General features: G+C 42.0%; 1 protein-coding gene across 1 annotated transcript in view; it reads left to right on the forward strand.

The window, feature by feature from the left end:
- Positions 1–6,000, forward strand: part of LOC308304027 (RING finger protein 145-like) — a 31,054-nt gene that overhangs the window by 10,881 nt on the left and 14,173 nt on the right. The window lies entirely within an intron of this gene.

The following is a 6,000-nucleotide window of genomic DNA, read 5'->3' on the forward strand; positions in this document are numbered from 1 at the left end:
TACATGCTCACAATGCCTCGCAACGCGATGATCTACATGCTCACAACGCGAGGCGTTGTGAGCATGTAGATCATCTATTTTCACAATAGAACCGTGTTATACAAAATTCCTCTACTCTTAGTGCTCGTCAGGGTGGGGGGGTCCCCAGTTAAAACATGATTATTTCGGAGGTCACGGCCTGAAAAGGTTGAGAACCACTGGCATACACTACCTGTCTTTGGGCATTGCACATAGGAGTAAGCAACCTTATATAGTCCTGGAAATTGGGTTAAATATTCTGGAAAGGTTTTGGAAAAGTTTTGGAAATGAATTGGTAAAAAAAAAATGTGTGGGAACCCTGGTATTATAATTAGGATAGTTGTAATACAAATTTATATTGTATTATAATCACAGTTAAAAGGGTCAATTTGTTTCTTAGGGGTACGATAGGGGTATGGCATACGACATGGAGGGTTCAGTCAATTTAAGACTGCCCTTTGACACACAGGGCTGACTTGACTGCTAACTAGCTCCTATAGAGACCTGCATACCCAGAATTCCTCCACTGGTTCAGGAAGTTCGGCAAGTAGTGACAGCAGTTCAAGCAAGTGCAAGCAGCAGCATGTATTTCCATGAACAGTATTGCAGTCTATAATCAACTCCCATATACCAGGGGTCTTCAACGTTTTCAGGCCAAGGACCCCTTAGTTGAGAGACTGAAGCAGGGAACCCCCCACAACCTGTTCATAGATTCCATATAGTTTCATCGTTTGACAGCACACTCATCTGTGTATTTTGGATTCATGTCAATTTGTTTTCAGATATTTAACCACTTGAACCGTCAATACATAATAAACTTTCACTCTGTACTTAGTCTGCTCTTTTCCCCCTCTATACCAAACCTTGCTGAAAATAGCCGATCTACAAGCTCTCAATGCCTCGCAGCGTGAGGCGTTGTGAGCTTGTAGATCTGCTATTTTTGGCTAATGTTCTCAGAATATGGACGCTAGGGTTCATATATAAGAAAGAGAAAAAAAGCTTCTATCACACAAAGATTTAGAGGACCCCCTGTTGTAACTCTGAGGACCCCCTAGGGGTTCTGGACCCCCTGTTGAAGACCCTTGCCATATACAGTTTGTACATTAGTATTTAAAAAAAAAATCCCGATCAGTGGAAAAGTACTTGAATGTTTTTGCTCAACCCATTTAGACTTTAAGCTGATTCGAAAAATGCCTTCTAAAAGCTAAATTAAAATTTGTATTAAAACATTGTAAAACAAATGGGTTTGCTATATGTATAACAAAATACTATGAGACACAGAGTTGGCTCCCGGTTTGAAAGGTACAACAAATATAGGTAGCACCAGGTCTAAATAACTTTTCTGCAAGGAAAAGGAAAAGTCTGGAATTAAAAATGTACTTGAGTAAAAGTATGGAAGTATTGGTATCAAACTGTACTTAAAGTAACAAAAGTAGAAAGTACTCAGTAAGCAGAATGTCCCATATCACACGTTTTCAAATGTATAAAATGTATTTGAAAATAGCAGATCTACAAGACCACAATGCTTTGCACCGCGACACATTGTGAGCTTGTAGATCGGCCATTTCAAATGGCCGAAATCTACAGGGCTGAAGTAATAAATAGTTTGTAAAAAGAATCAAACCCTACAAACAAACTAGTAACTAAAGTTTTCAAATAATTGTAGTGGAGTAAAAGTACAATATTTACCTCTAAGATGTACTGCAGTAGTAAACTCAAGTACTGAAACTGTACTGTAGTAGTAAACTCAAGTACTGAAAACTGAAAATACTCTATTAATTTTTAGGCCTAGAATTATTGAATGCTTTAACCAGTGAAAAATAGCAGATATACAAGCTCACAGCGCGGCACCGAGTGCCACACTGCGAGCTTGTAGATCGCTATTTTTGAAAAAGTTGTGAAAATATGTGCAAATCTTTGAATATATGTATTTTTAAAGCGAAGGTTTGTAACTCAAATTTTGCTTCTGGGTGGTTCCTGGAACTAAATATTTTGAGATGCAGGTCCGTGGCCAAATAAATATAATTTTGGGTGTCCTTCACATGAAAAAGGTTTGAGAACCACTGACATAGTAGTCTCTCAAGAACTGAGCTCCATTTAAGTGAAAAGGACCTTTTCTTTGACGATGGCTAAGCCAGATTGCTGACATAGAAACATAGGTTTTTCAAAAAACCTTAGAAGGATTCAAAAGACACTTATAGAACCGGGTCAAATTTCTAATGTTCACGATTTTTCAATAGTTAAAGCATAAAATAATGATACACAATATGTGTACCCGTTCTGAATGGGATAAAGTAGAATGTTGTACTTGAGTATAGTACTTGAGTAACTTTACTTTACACCTCTGATTCAGATGCCAAACCTTTACAGTCACCAGGGCGGGGTTGCACCAGCTGTTACTAAGTTATAACGTAGCCTAGTTGTAACGTAAATGGCTTACGCATTACTAAAATGTCAGGTGTTGCACCACACAAATTAGTTCTTACGTATCTCTAAGTAACAACTAAATATTTACACCACCCCTTGGGCAGCACTAAGTCTTTACTAAGTAACCTATCTCTATGGGAGTAGAGCAACTTCACTACTAACGTGGCAGACAGCATTATATCGGCTATTTAATTAATTCAACAATGAAACGACCCATCTGTTTAATGAATTGCATTTTTATAGCGCTTTTCCAAGTGCTCAAAGCGCTTTACAATGGTTCATTCATTCATACATTGGGAAGTGAAGCGGCGAACATTCGACGCCAGCGTCCTCACATCCCACATTCACACACCAATGGTGGCAAGCTTGCACCAACCAACTCATTGGAGGCAATGTGGGGTTCAGTGTCTTGCCCAAGGACACTTCGACATGTTGACAGGAGGAGCCGGGATTTGAACCTCCGACCCACGGGTCGTTGGCCAACCCGCTCTACCTCCTGAGCTACAGCCTCACATTAAGCCCTATATACATTTCGGCCATTTAAAAATAGCCGATCTACAAGCTCACTATGTGTCTGCTATTAATAGAGTATTTCTATATTGCAGGATTGATACTTTTTTAATTCATTTGAGTACTTTTCAACCACATACAGCACAACAGCGAATTGAACGGTGCGCTCTCTTCCCCTGTGTCTCCAAATATGCGTTGCTCTGCGTTACTTCACAACAGGGGATACAATCCGTTTGCAGGGCAGTGCGCTGCGCAGGGATGCGCTCGCCCTGTGCACGCATATCAGTGACTTGTGTACTGTACTGCACATGCCAGTGGAGAGACGGAGGTCTCTGTTGACAAAAGACGATACAAGCTTTATTTCCTTACTAGAAACAGTTCGCTTTCATTGGATTCGGGAGCTATGACGTCTTTTTATGCGACTATACATTACTTTAGGAACAGTCTACGCATTACTAGTTACGTTATGCCTTAAGAAGTCGTGGTGCAACACCTGTTAGTAACTCACTTAGTTACAAACTAACTAGTAGTTACTAAGCCTCTAGTAAGGACTTTACTCCCTAACTTAGGGCAGAACTTACGTTCTGGTGGTGCAACTGGCCCCAGGTAACCCTTGTGGGGCTCCTGGCAGAATAACAACAGATGGCCCATTGTCATTCATTAAGTAGTAGCAGGCCCGCTGCAGGTCTACAGTCCAATGTAACAGGTGTCATTCAAATTAGCATGGACATAGTACTCTCATGTATACACGGCGACCCCCTGATCTCTAAATTCAATGTACTGTATGGGCTAAAGCTGTTTGGAAGCAATTTCGAGATAAAAAAATCACACTCGTGTGAACTGAGCGGTTGTGTGTGTGTGTGTGTGTGTGTGTGTGTGTGTGTGTGTGTGTGTGTGTGTGTGTGTGTGTGTGTGTGTGTGTGTGTGTGTGTGTGTGTGTGTGTGTGTGTGTGTGTGTGTGTGTGTGTGTGCAACAGCGCCCCTCCCTTAACATGTGTGGTCAGAAAAGGTTACTGCAGGCTACGGACACGGAGACAGACAGACAGACCCACACACACGGCCACGTATAGGAGCGTTGTGACCACCGCTCAAAAAAAACTGCATTGCAGAATTAATGCAAGGAATTTAGGGTGATCCTTCATATTGCGACGGTCGGTGATGTGATTTGCATTCAAAGCAGTGGGTGCAGTTTTGTCCGCTGTTCTAGTAGCCAATACATTTAAATTCAGATGTCGCCAGGCGCATCAGTAGACGGACATCTCTGATCGTCTGGCGATTCCTCTTGGAACAAGTCCCATTCTCTTCTCTTCAACTCCAACCATATGGGCTCATTGGGCTGTGATTCTGAATACTGGGTCTTTTAATGAGAACAGGGATAGAGTTTCAGGCAGTTAAAGTGAAATACATTCAAACTCTGTTCCAGAAAACTGGGCAGTCATGAAGATGGAAGGCTAGATGGAAGGTAGTTACAGGGACAACGCTACAGCACAAAGAACAAAGACATAGATTTGGGGACCGTGATGTGACAGAAGAGTTGACACAGCAATCATTAGGTTATCGAACCCTGGCTGGAGCTGGCCAAACAGAGGCAGCCTAGCTGTGTGTGTGTGTGTGTGTGTGTGTGTGTGTGTGTGTGTGTGTGTGTGTGTGTGTGTGTGTGTGTGTGTGTGTGTGTGTGTGTGTGTGTGTGTGTGTGTGTGTGTGTGTGTGTGTGTGTGTGTGTGTGTGTGTGTGTGTGTGTGTGTGTGTGTGTGTGTTTGAGAGAGAGACTTGGCTGTAGTTGGTGAATGAGCCAACAGGCTGGGTATGTGCTGATGAAAGGTGGGGATCGACTGTTGTCTGCCACAAGAGACAGACATGTTCGTATCCAAGAGTCTTTTCAGTGATGTGTTGCATTAGAAAAGGTGTACAGAAATGATTAATTTAAATAAAAAATATATTTTGGATTGGATCTGATCGATTTGAATGGCAGAGACCTGTGCCTCATTGGGCATTGCTCATTCAAAATGGTTTCTAGGGCTGTGAAATAAATAACCAACTGAATAATCATCACCTTTGGGTGAAAATGTACAAAATATATTTGATTTGTGGGTGTGGCTACCACTCAATGTTTTATAATTCAATCGAAGCTGTGCGCACTGATGGTCTTCAGTGCCAGACAAAAGAGGCCTGTCATTACGTGTGCATCCTTTGTATCTTTATTCTAGCCTTTTGCCAACCAGCATGGAGCATACAGTATCTTCGGCACGAGACACTCACAAGTTGTATTTCTGCTGAAACACTTGTAGGATTAATGTACCTGTCTGGGACTTGGAGGCTACATGAGTCATTATTTGATGTTTGACAACTTTAGAGTGGGACTATCAGAAGGTGTAAAGGTCGTTGCACACTGCTGCGCCTTTTCGGCCGAATATAGGAGCGAATTTCGGAGCACGTAAATAAAGAAATTAACCTCATACTGCCGCCCGTTTTCTATTTATTTTCGGACCACTGGGTCCCTAGCCTCGGGATCCAGACCTTACAAGAAAGAAAAGCCTGGGATAGCGCCCCTGTAACTGTGGCTCACAACATTTTAATTGTATATAATATATTTGTAGTCATTCAGATGTCTTATTTTACATCAGTATTGTTCATGTGAACTGGTTTGTTTAGGTTTATCCATTTAAATATAAAATCACTATGATTTATCACTCGTTTTCCACCGCGCATCACTTCCTCATTTACTCAAAGTGGACAGCAGCAGGAGTCATGTCCCCCGCGGCGTCCATTCCGAGACGCCGGAGGAGCCGATGAGATCTGTCGGGGCCATAGAATGTCCGATTTAGGTTAGACTACTGGGTCCCTTGCTCTCTCTATCTCTCACTCTCTCCTTGCCCTGAAAAACGCATTTCGCAAACCAAAAAACGCAGTAGTGTGCAACCAGCTTTACCCAGGTAAAATAATGGGTCACTGCAATAGTTTATAGTTGTCAACATTTCCAAAGTCAGTTAAACTCTGAGACATCATGAGTTCACGCTAAAGCTCGTTTGGTGGCATGTGCCCTGT

Source organism: Nannobrachium achirus (genome assembly GCF_963921795.1).
Source record: "Nannobrachium achirus genome assembly, chromosome: 19".
Taxonomy (NCBI): domain Eukaryota; kingdom Metazoa; phylum Chordata; class Actinopteri; order Myctophiformes; family Myctophidae; genus Nannobrachium; species Nannobrachium achirus.